The following is a 10,390-nucleotide window of genomic DNA, read 5'->3' on the forward strand; positions in this document are numbered from 1 at the left end:
TGCACTACTTGAACAATCTGGAAATGTGGCCTTGTTATAGGAAGTGTGTCGCTGGGGGAGGGCTTTGAGGTCTCATAGGCATTGAGCCCACGCCAAGCCCTATGTTTCAATCTCCTTGCTGCCTGTGATCTGGATATAGAACTCTCGGTTCCTTCTCCAGCACCATGTCTGCCTGTGTGCTGCCACGCCCCTTGCCATGATGAAAATGGACTAACCCTCTGAAACTGTAAGCCAGCCTGGGCTTAAGGCTTTCTTTTTTAAGAGTTGCTGCCTCATAGTCTCTTTTCACAACAATAGAGCACAACTATGACAAACAGATTGCAAATTTAGTAGCTTTAAACCATGGAAATATGGGCCAGTGACAAGGTGACTCAGCTGGTAAAAGCACTTGCTCCCAAACCTTACAACCAAAGTTGGGTTCCTGGGGCTCACATAATGGAGATAGCCCTCTCCTCTCCCATAAGTTGCTCTCTGACCTTTGTGCATACATCCGGGTGCATGCATGTCCACACAATAAGTAAGTAGGTGTTAAGACATCCAGGTGTGGTGGTATACACGTCACATCTAGATTCAGGAGAGTGAGGCAGGCAGATTTGAATTGTAGACCAGCCAGGAAGAAAAAGTGAGACCATGTCTCAAGACAAAACAAAAACAATAAAAATGTAAATATTATGACTCACTGAGTCAATGTTAGCAGCCTGTTTTGTTTTGTTTTGTTTTGTTTTAATAGAGCTCCCAGAGACTAAACCACCAACCAAGGAGTACACATGGAGGGACCCATGGCTCCAGCCACATATGTAGCAGAGGATGGCCTTGCCGGTCATCAATGAGAGGGCAGGCCCTTGGTCCTGTGAAGGTTCTATGCCCCAATGTAGAGGAATTTAAGTGTAAGGAGGCAGGAATGGGTGAGTGGGTAGGGGAATACCCTCGTAGAAGCAAGGGGGGGTGGTATAGTGGGTTTCCAGGGGGGGAAACTGGGAAAGGGGATAACATTTGAAATGTAAATAAGGAAAATATCCTATAAAAAAGGTAGTTATGGGCTGGTGAGATGGCTCAGCAGGTAAGAGAACTGACTGTTCCAAAGGCCCTAAATTCAATTCCCAGCAACCACATGGTGACTCACAACCATCAGTACAGCTACAGTGTACTCATATACATAAAATAAATAAATCTTAAAAAAAATAGTTAGAGGTCTTATTATGAAGCCCAGGCTAGCCTCAAACTCAAGATCTTTCCATCTCTACCTCCCAAGGAGAATTATGGGTGTTAGCCACCCTACCTGGCTGCACTTTGAACTGGCTTTTGACGGCTAACCTAACATATGTCCAGCCTCCAGGCATTAGGACATGAACATCTTTAGGGAGCATTAAATAAAACACTGCCTTCCCTGACGTTAGCATTCCATTTGATTAAATTTATCTTAACACTTTTCTGAAGAGATCCTGACAGAGAGGTAAATAAATAAATAAATAAATAAATAAATAAATAAATAAATAAAACAAAGACTGGGTAGTGGTGGCGCACTCCTTTAATCCCAGCACTTGGGAGGCAGAGGCAGGCGGATTTCTGAGTTCGAGGCCAGCCTGGTCTACAGAGTGAATTCCAGGACAGCCAGGATTACTCAGAGAAACCCTGTCTCGAAAAACAAACAAACAAACAAAAAGTTAAAACAAAAAATGAGCTGGGTACAGGCGAGAAAAAAGCTTACATCATGAATTTCATGTACTACACAGCAGTAGACACAAAAATGTCAACAAAATGCTCTCGTGAACCAGGGGGGTTTGTCATTATCAAAATGATGCATCAGAATGACAGTTGGCAATCGGGTGAGCTGTCAGCCCCTACTTTGGCCCTCTGAGTCAGACACATTGCTTGTTCTCTTTGAAGTTAGAGAGCATGCTGCCCAGCTCCCTGGTGAGCATTGTTGGTTCTAATTGGCCACATTTGTGCTGTTCACTAAATCATACCCTGTTAGGAGCATGACGCTGCCAGGGTTTCAGCTTTTGTCTGAGATTCACACCAAACCACAAGATGATGGTACACCTGTAAGTACCTACAGCGAGGTTGTTGGGCAATCTGAAGTACCAGGGCTGTATAAAGCAGGCTTGATGAGGCGCAGCCAGTAATTATCCTGCCCCCAATCTTCACTCACCAGCGTTTACAGGGCCAGCTGGGCTTGTGTAATCTGCAAGCGCTCAGCAAAGCCTGTCAGGCGGTAAATACATCTTTTGTTAGGAAGCCCACAGATAGGCACTATTTCTAGTTCTTTTCTGGACAGATAAACATAGAAAACTGTTATTTGTAGCTTCCTCAAAATGTCTTGGGTTATTTGTGGCCTTTTTGTTTTTCTGAGTCAGGGTCTCCTATATCCCAGATTGACTATATAGCAAATGATGACCTTGAATTTCTGACACACACACACCCCCAATGCTGGAACACAGGCAGGTGCCACTACGGACCCAGTTCCATGCAGTACTTAGGACTGAACCCAAGGTCTTGCTCAGGTAAGGCCTGCACCACATCCTCAGCCCCGTGGACATACATCTTCTATCCTTCCAACTTTCCTTCCTCAGACTTTCTTTGTCATGGACACACATCACGTTGTCTTCCCAATGGAAAGACAAGGCCCTTAAATACAGGCAGCTGCCGAGGGCCACCCATGGCATTCAGGTACAGTGAGGCAGGCGGCAACGGATGGCATTGGCAGTTGTTGTGTGTGGGGGGGAGGTAAAATTTACTTAATATTTGTAAATTTACTTTTTCTTTCACTCTTTGCTATTCTAAGGCCAAAAGCCAATGGCTTCTGGTAATTAACTCCTACTGTTAGCAACAGGGAATGAAGAAAAAAGGCCCAATAGGCCAATAGGGCCAATAGGGCCAGTAGGGTGGACTGATGCCCAGGAATCATTAGACTGTGTAATATGACAGTGCATGTCAGCAGTGAGAAGCAATCCTGGGATGAAATCTCTGGTAACCTTGGATCTCAGAGCTCACCTGTCATAGCCATACAAAATGGTGAGCCACCTCCAGAAAACTCATTTGCTTGCCTTAGCCTCTCCTAGATGGCTTCTGACAAGCAGCCATTTGAGACCATTTGGATGTAGTTATTTTTAAAACTTTACTGTTAAATATAACATATATATTGGACTGTGAAAGGCTATGTTTTGGTTGAGTGAGGCTTACTCCGGAGACCCGGTAGAAAATTCTACAAGGGATGGAACAGTAAAACTACACCCCCAGACAGAGACTCTGACACCACGAGCCCTTACTCCATTATCCTGTGGCTAGACAATGCTTCAGGCTCCCAGTATTCTGGCTGGACTCCACCCCCAGTCAACTGACCACAGTCAGGTATGCCCTGCCCTTGGGAACAGAAAGATAGCACAGCCCACTATGAAAGGAGCTACTTGACCCCTCCTCTCTCTCTTACTCTTAACTTCTTGTCTTTACTCTTACCTCTTGTTCCCTCTCTCCCCCTCCCTTCCCCCTCTCTCCATGTGGCCATAGCTGGCTGGCCATCTCTCTCTCTCTCTCTCTCTCTCTCTCTCTCTCTCTTCCTCCCTCCCTCCCTCCCTCTTTCCTGCAATAAACTAAGACCATGGACTGCCTCCTTTCATCTAGACTCGCAGTACTTGAACAAAGGCTTAGGCCTTCCTCTAAAGAACTGCTTCTAATCTCCAGCAGGACTCCAGCAGCGAGACCAGACCAAAGACTCTAGCCCCATACCAGTGCAGGAACCACCGGGTGCCCCCTTTTCTCCCCGCCCCTTTCTCCCTTCTGCCCCAGAGCTGACTGAACTGCCCAGGGGCCCTCCAATTCATTCTTAGCTCTTCTATGGTATCCAGAGACGTCCTGCCATGCCCAGGAGCTAGAACCTGTCATCTTTGGCCTCTGTGAGGCCCAAGGACCACAGGACTTTTCCCTCTCCACCTCCGAGGACTAGGATAGTGGACTAGGATAGTGGCTTCCACAGCCAGACGCCCACCTGGCGGCATGGAGAACACGCACCACAGTCTCCTGCATCTGCCAAGCCAGAGTACCCTAGCTCTGGCCCCCAACATATATATTATAGCAGAGCACCTAATGGCACAGAGAAAGGACTTCTGTTGATTGAAGGTTGAGAGGATATAGTCTATCATGATGGGAGAGGCAAGGGGATAAGAGCTTAAGGCAGCTGCTTGTTACATGGCCATGAGCCAGGCTCCATCTCAGGCCTGCCCTCAGTGGCCCTACTTCTGTTAACCAGGCCCCCATCTCTTAAAGGTTCCACAGTCTCCCAAACCTGAGCTGGGGCAGAGGGGTACATTTGCTCTTCTTGCAGAGGATCAGGATTGATTCCCAACACCAATCACCAATGGTTGAGGGTGACAGGGACTGACTTGGATTCCTCTGTGAGGGCAGCACTCACTCTTAACCAATGAGATGTCTCTCTAGTCCTTGTAGTAGTAGGGCTAAGAGAAAGACACACTCAGAAAGAAAATCACACAAGAAGCATGGCCAAGGGTGTCTTAAAGGAGAGTCGCCTTCTCCTCCTCGTCTATTTCCTAGTTTACAACATAAGGCTGAGGATAGTGGAGGCTCAGCTGAGAGCTCAGAGAAAGATTCTGCCAGATATTTTGGAAGACCAAATCAGCAAGAAAGAAAAATAAAATTATTTTCTAGTATCTTTGAGTAAGTGTGTAAATACAGAGTTTCCCATATACCTATAATCTCAGCAGTCAATGAGGACCTTACGTTTAAAGCTTGCCTGGGCTTCCTAGTGAATCCCAGGCCAGCCTAGGCTGAGTAGCGAGACCTCATCTCAAACAAACTAATTTTAAAACAACAACAATAAAGTTGTGCTGTTGAGATGGTCAGTGAGTGAAGGCACTTGCTGCCAACACCAATGCACATTAGATATAGATAGATAGATAGATAGATAGATAGATAGATAGATAGATAGATAGATAAACAAACTAAATAAAAATAGGCAGGACAGCACATTTAGGAAGTAGAGGCTGAGGAGAATCAGAAGTTCAAGGTCATCCTTGGCTATATAATAAGTTTGAAGCCAGCCTGAGCTACATGAAACATGCTAAAGAAAAGAAAGAAATAGGAAAAGGCAGTGGTAAGCCGGGGCTGGTGAGATAGCTCAATGGGTAAGAGCACTGATTGCTCTTCTGAAGGTCATGAGTTCAAATCCCAGCAACCACATGGTGTCTCACAACCACCCGTAATGAGATCTGATGCCCTCTTCTGTAGCGTCTGAAGACAGCTACAGTGTACTTATAATAAATGCATAATAAATAAATCTAAAAAAAAAAAAGAATACAAATCTCCAGGAAGTGGTAAGCCTACCACCTGTATCTCTGTGGTGGTTTGAATATGCTTGGCCCAGGAACTACTAGGAGGTGTGGCCTTGTTGGAGAAACTGTGTCACTGTAGGGGTGGGTTTTAAGACCTTCCTCCTAGACACATAGGAGACAGCCTGCTCCTGGCTGCCTTCCAATCAAGATGTAGAAACCTCAGCTCCTCCTGCACCATGCCTGCCTGCATGCTGCTGTGCTCCTGCCTTGATGTTAACGACTAAACCTCTGAACCTGTAAGCCAGCCCCAATTAAATGTTGTCCCCAACGTAAGAGTTACGTTGGCCATGGTGACTATTCACAACAACAAAAGCCTAAGACAATCTCCTTAGCAAAAAGATCCATCCATCAAGGATTAGAATAGGAACAGCATAGGGTTCAGAAGCCCCTCAAGTGCAAACATTAATAGAGTTCTCCAAAATTAGTGCTCTACTGGCTTAGGGATGTTTTAAAAAGTTTACCCCAAGGTGTGTGTGCCCAGTAAGAATTACCAGTCATCTCCTGACTGGACACAGCTGCAGTTTTTGCCATTTTGTGCTCCCTGTGAGGTTTGTTTGTTTGTTTTTTTTTTTTTTTTTTTTTTTTTTTTTTTTTTTTGTCCTGCACACCTCTCAGAGCTTGGAGAGTTCTGACTGGGCATCTTTCCATAGTGACATCTGTCTTCTGGGAACCTCTGTTTTTACTCCATGACTTCTAAATAGAGATGTTCTTGGCCATTGCAGTGGATGAACTGAAACTTTGATATTTTCAGTGAGGGATGCCCAAAGTTTAATAAGAAAACAACTGTAAATGCTTCATAAAACATCTGTGAAGTATTGCCTCATCCTGTCTCATAATTCGGGGTCAGAAGACATTCCTTCTCTGTCTGTAAAACTCAAATACCCAGAAGATTTGAAAGAGATTGAGGAGCAGAGCACCACCTTCCCAACTCCTCGGCACCCTTATTCCCCTCCATGACCCACAGAGTAGATTGCTGATTGGAGATGTGCCTTGAACTTCACCAGGGTTTCCTCACGGGCCAATGGTGGTCATACAGCACCTGCAGGGCACTGCAATCTTATTACTTTCTGTCCAATGTCCAGTCGTAACATCCCATCTCACTTGAAATTTATATAATTGTGCACAAGGCTATAGTTATAGATAAATGACAGATGGATAGCCCACAGCCTGGGAAAAGCCCACAAACCCATTACCAACAGGCAGACCTGGTTAGTAACTCCTGGAGTGATGGACAATCTCTGCAGATGTTAATCAAGATGGCTACTGGGTAAAAGTGCCTGCCACCAAGCCTGATGATTCAAGTTCAAACCCCAGGATCCTGAAAAGGACAAATTCCAACAAATTGTCTTCTGACCTCTACACACACACACACACACACAGACACGCACACACACACCATGGCATGCATGCATGCATGCACACACACACACACACACGAAATAAGATGCAATGATATTTTTAAATTAAAATTAATTGAAGCCGGGCAGTGGTGGCGCACGCCTTTAATCCCTGCACTTGGGAGGCAGAAGCAGGCAGATTTTTGAGTTTGAGGCCAGCCTGGTCTACAGAGTGAGTACCAGGACAGCCAGGGCTACACAGGAAAACCCTGTCTCGAAAAACCAAAATAAATAAATAAATAAATATAAATATAAATATAAATAAAAAATTAATTGAAATACAATAAAGCAACACAAATTAAAATCCTGCTGTGCTGAATTTAAAAATAAAGGATTCTTCAGGCTAGTGAGAGGCTCAGAAGGAAACACATTTGGTACTGCAGTCTGGTAGTGAGTGAGTTTGAACTCCAGTTGCCCCCCAAAAAGGTAGAAGGAGAGAACTGACTTCACACTGCAGTACTTTGACCTCTGTGTGTCCTCCATGGCATGAGTGCCCCCCCAACAATACACCAAAAGCACGTGCACACACAAACATTTTTATTTTTTTAACTTTAAAAAAAAATCATTTTTTTATTTACAGTGGTGTTCTGCCTCCACATATATCTATGTGAGGGTGTCGGATCCACTGGAACAGGAGTTACAGATAGTTGTGCACTGCCATGTGACCTGTGGGTTCTGGGATTTGAACCTGGGTCTTTTTGAAGAGCAGCCAGTGCTCTTAACTGCTAAGCCATCACTCCAGCCCCCAGTAAAGATTTTTAAAAGGAATCTTAGGGGTCTGGAGAATTGCTCAGTGGCTAAGAGCAGTTGTTGCTCTTGCTGAGGACTTGGGTTCTATTCCTAACACCTACATGGCAGCTCACTACCGTCTGAAACTCCATTTCTAGGGGAGTTACACAGCCTTTTCCAAACAGGCATAGATATACATGCAAGCAGGGTTTGTCTATGTAGCTCTGACTGCCTGAGAACTTGTTCTGTTGACTAGGCTGGCCTCAAACTCAGAGATCCACTTGCCCCTGTCCCCCAAGTGCTGGATTAAAGGCACAAGACACTACATAAAACTTTAAAAAATAAAATAAAATAAAAAAGGAAATGTAACAGAGAGACTGGCAAACCTTGACATTATACCATATTTATTTAATATTTATTTTTAGTTATTTTTTTCTTTACTTGTGTGTGTTTGTTGGGGGAGGGGTGCCAGAGGAGGCCAGAAAAGGGTATTGGATCCTTTATAGATTGTTATGGTTTGCGTATGTTCATCCCAGGGAATGGCACTATTAGAAGATGTGGCCTTGTTGGAGGAAGTGTGTCACTGTGGAGGATGGGGGGCTTGGAGATCTTCCTCCTTGCTGCCTGAGGATGCCCAGTCTGTTCCTGGTTTCCTTCGGATGAAGATTTAGAACCCTCAGCTCCTCCTGCACCATGTCTGCCTGCATGGTGTCATGCTTCCACCTTGAAGATAATGGTTGGAATGTCTGAACCTGTAAGCCAGCCCCAATTAAATGTTGTTGTCATTTATAAGACTTGCCTTGGCCATGGTGTCTGTTCACAGCAGTAAAACCCTAACTAAGACAGAACTGAACTTAAATGTGTGTGGGAGCTGCTCAAACTGAGTGCCAGAAGCCAAACTCAGCTCTTTGGAGGAATAGCAAGAGATCTTGACTACTGAGCCATCTGTCTGGTCCCATAAGTTTTCTTTGTCTCTGCATTTTTTGTCTTGGTCTTGATCTTCTGCTCATCCAGAAGGACTGTGAATTGTTAACATTTCCAATATACCGCCAAGGAAAATGTATTAAGATACAGGAAAGCTGGCAAGATGGCTCAGCAGGTTAAGGGGCTTGCTGCCAAGCCTGATCTGAGTTTGATTCCTGGAACCCACAAGAAAGAAGAAAACTGACTCCTTTGGATTGTCCTCTGACCTTTACTGTCCTCTGACCTTTACCGCACTGTAGTTCTGCAAGCACGCATGCAGGGCATCTTTCCAGGCCCCATATTTTATTTCTTGAGAATGCCCTTAGCCTCAAATTATATGAACTTCAAGTATTCCCAAACCAGGATGTGTACATAAGATATCAAGTACAGTAAGTACTGTAAAGATGACAGATAGATGTCATTGTGACAGAGTTACTGTTTATATAGAGCGGCTAGCCAAGACCTCTCTGATAAGATGACATTTGTGCTGAGCCCTATCAAGAGCCCTGGAAACAGTAAGCACAGAAGCCCTGAGAAGTTTGTGGTATACTCGTTACCCAAGGGCACTTTCCCTAAATTCTATTTAATATCTACAAAACAAAGGATCATATTAATGCATGTACTCTTTGAGAAGTCAATTAATTTTTGTTTTTTGTTTTTGTTGTTTTTTGTGGGGGGCGGTTTGAAACATGTTTTCTCTACATATCCCTGGCTGCTTAGAATTCACTCTGTAGAGCAGGCTGGCCTCAAACTCACATAGATCTTCCTCCTTCTGCCTCCCAAGTGCTTGGATTAGAGGTGTGCACCACTACGGCTGGAGAGCAGTCAATTCACAAGAAAAGCAAAAGGTTGCAAGGTATCCACCAGAGAAGACACTTGGACATGGGTTTAAGCCCACAGAATGTCTTTATTAGCTGCCTGGCAACTACACTGGGTGTTCAGGACCAGAGTGCAATCCTGAGCATTTTCTTGGGGTGGGATTTTAAGCACAAAAACCACACCCTGGGTTGACACACCTCAATTAGCAAGGAGCAGAGCTACAGAGGCCACAAATCAAGGTTAGCACATTTAGGGTCTTTCCCAGGACTATGGGACTTTGATGGATTACGTAGGTTTTTGCCCTGTTTTGACAGGTGTTGCCACCTATGTGCTGGGTCCCAAGGCCTAAATAGTACTTCTATCATGTTGTGTGAAGGTCTGGGGTCTGTTAAAGGTGAACAAGTTTATTTTGTTGAATCTCAGATTGAGGATTACACAAAACTGTATACATCTACATATGGTATTTTTTACCTTCTCTCTTAAATTTAGTGTATATAGGAGTGTGTGTGTGTGTGTGTGTGTGTGTGTATTTGGGTATCCATGCCACAGCATGGTATATCAGCCAGTTTAGTGTAGTTGGCTCTGTCCTTTAGAGGGGTTTCGGGGATCAGATCCAAGTCTCAGAGCTTGTTCATTAAGCACTGTTTCCTGCTGAGCTCTCTCGTTGACCTCATCCCTGGTTTACTTTTTCGAGGCAGGGTTTCATGTAGTCCAGGCTGGCTAGACTGGCCATGTAGCCAAAGATGACCTTAAACATTTATCCTCTGGCCTCCACACTCCAAATGCTGGGACTATGAGCGTGTACCAGCACACTGGGTTATCAGAGCTGGGGAGTGAATCCAAGACCTCACGAATACTAGGCAAGCACTCTGCCAACTAACCTGCAGTCTCATGCCTTCTGTGGTGATCATGGCCTTTCCTTTACCCATTCTTTTGTTTGGTTGTTTGTCATTTTTATTTTTGTTTTTCAAGACAAGGTTTCTCTGTAGCTCTGGCTGTCCTAGAACTCACACTATAGACCAGACTGGCTTCAAACTCAGAGATTTGCCTGCTTCTGCCTTGAGTGCTGGGATTAAAAGGTATGTGCCACCACTACCCAGCCCTTTACTTATTCTTTTTTTTTTTTTTTTTTTTTTT

Source organism: Mastomys coucha, unplaced genomic scaffold (genome assembly GCF_008632895.1).
Source record: "Mastomys coucha isolate ucsf_1 unplaced genomic scaffold, UCSF_Mcou_1 pScaffold15, whole genome shotgun sequence".
Lineage (NCBI taxonomy): Eukaryota > Metazoa > Chordata > Mammalia > Rodentia > Muridae > Mastomys > Mastomys coucha.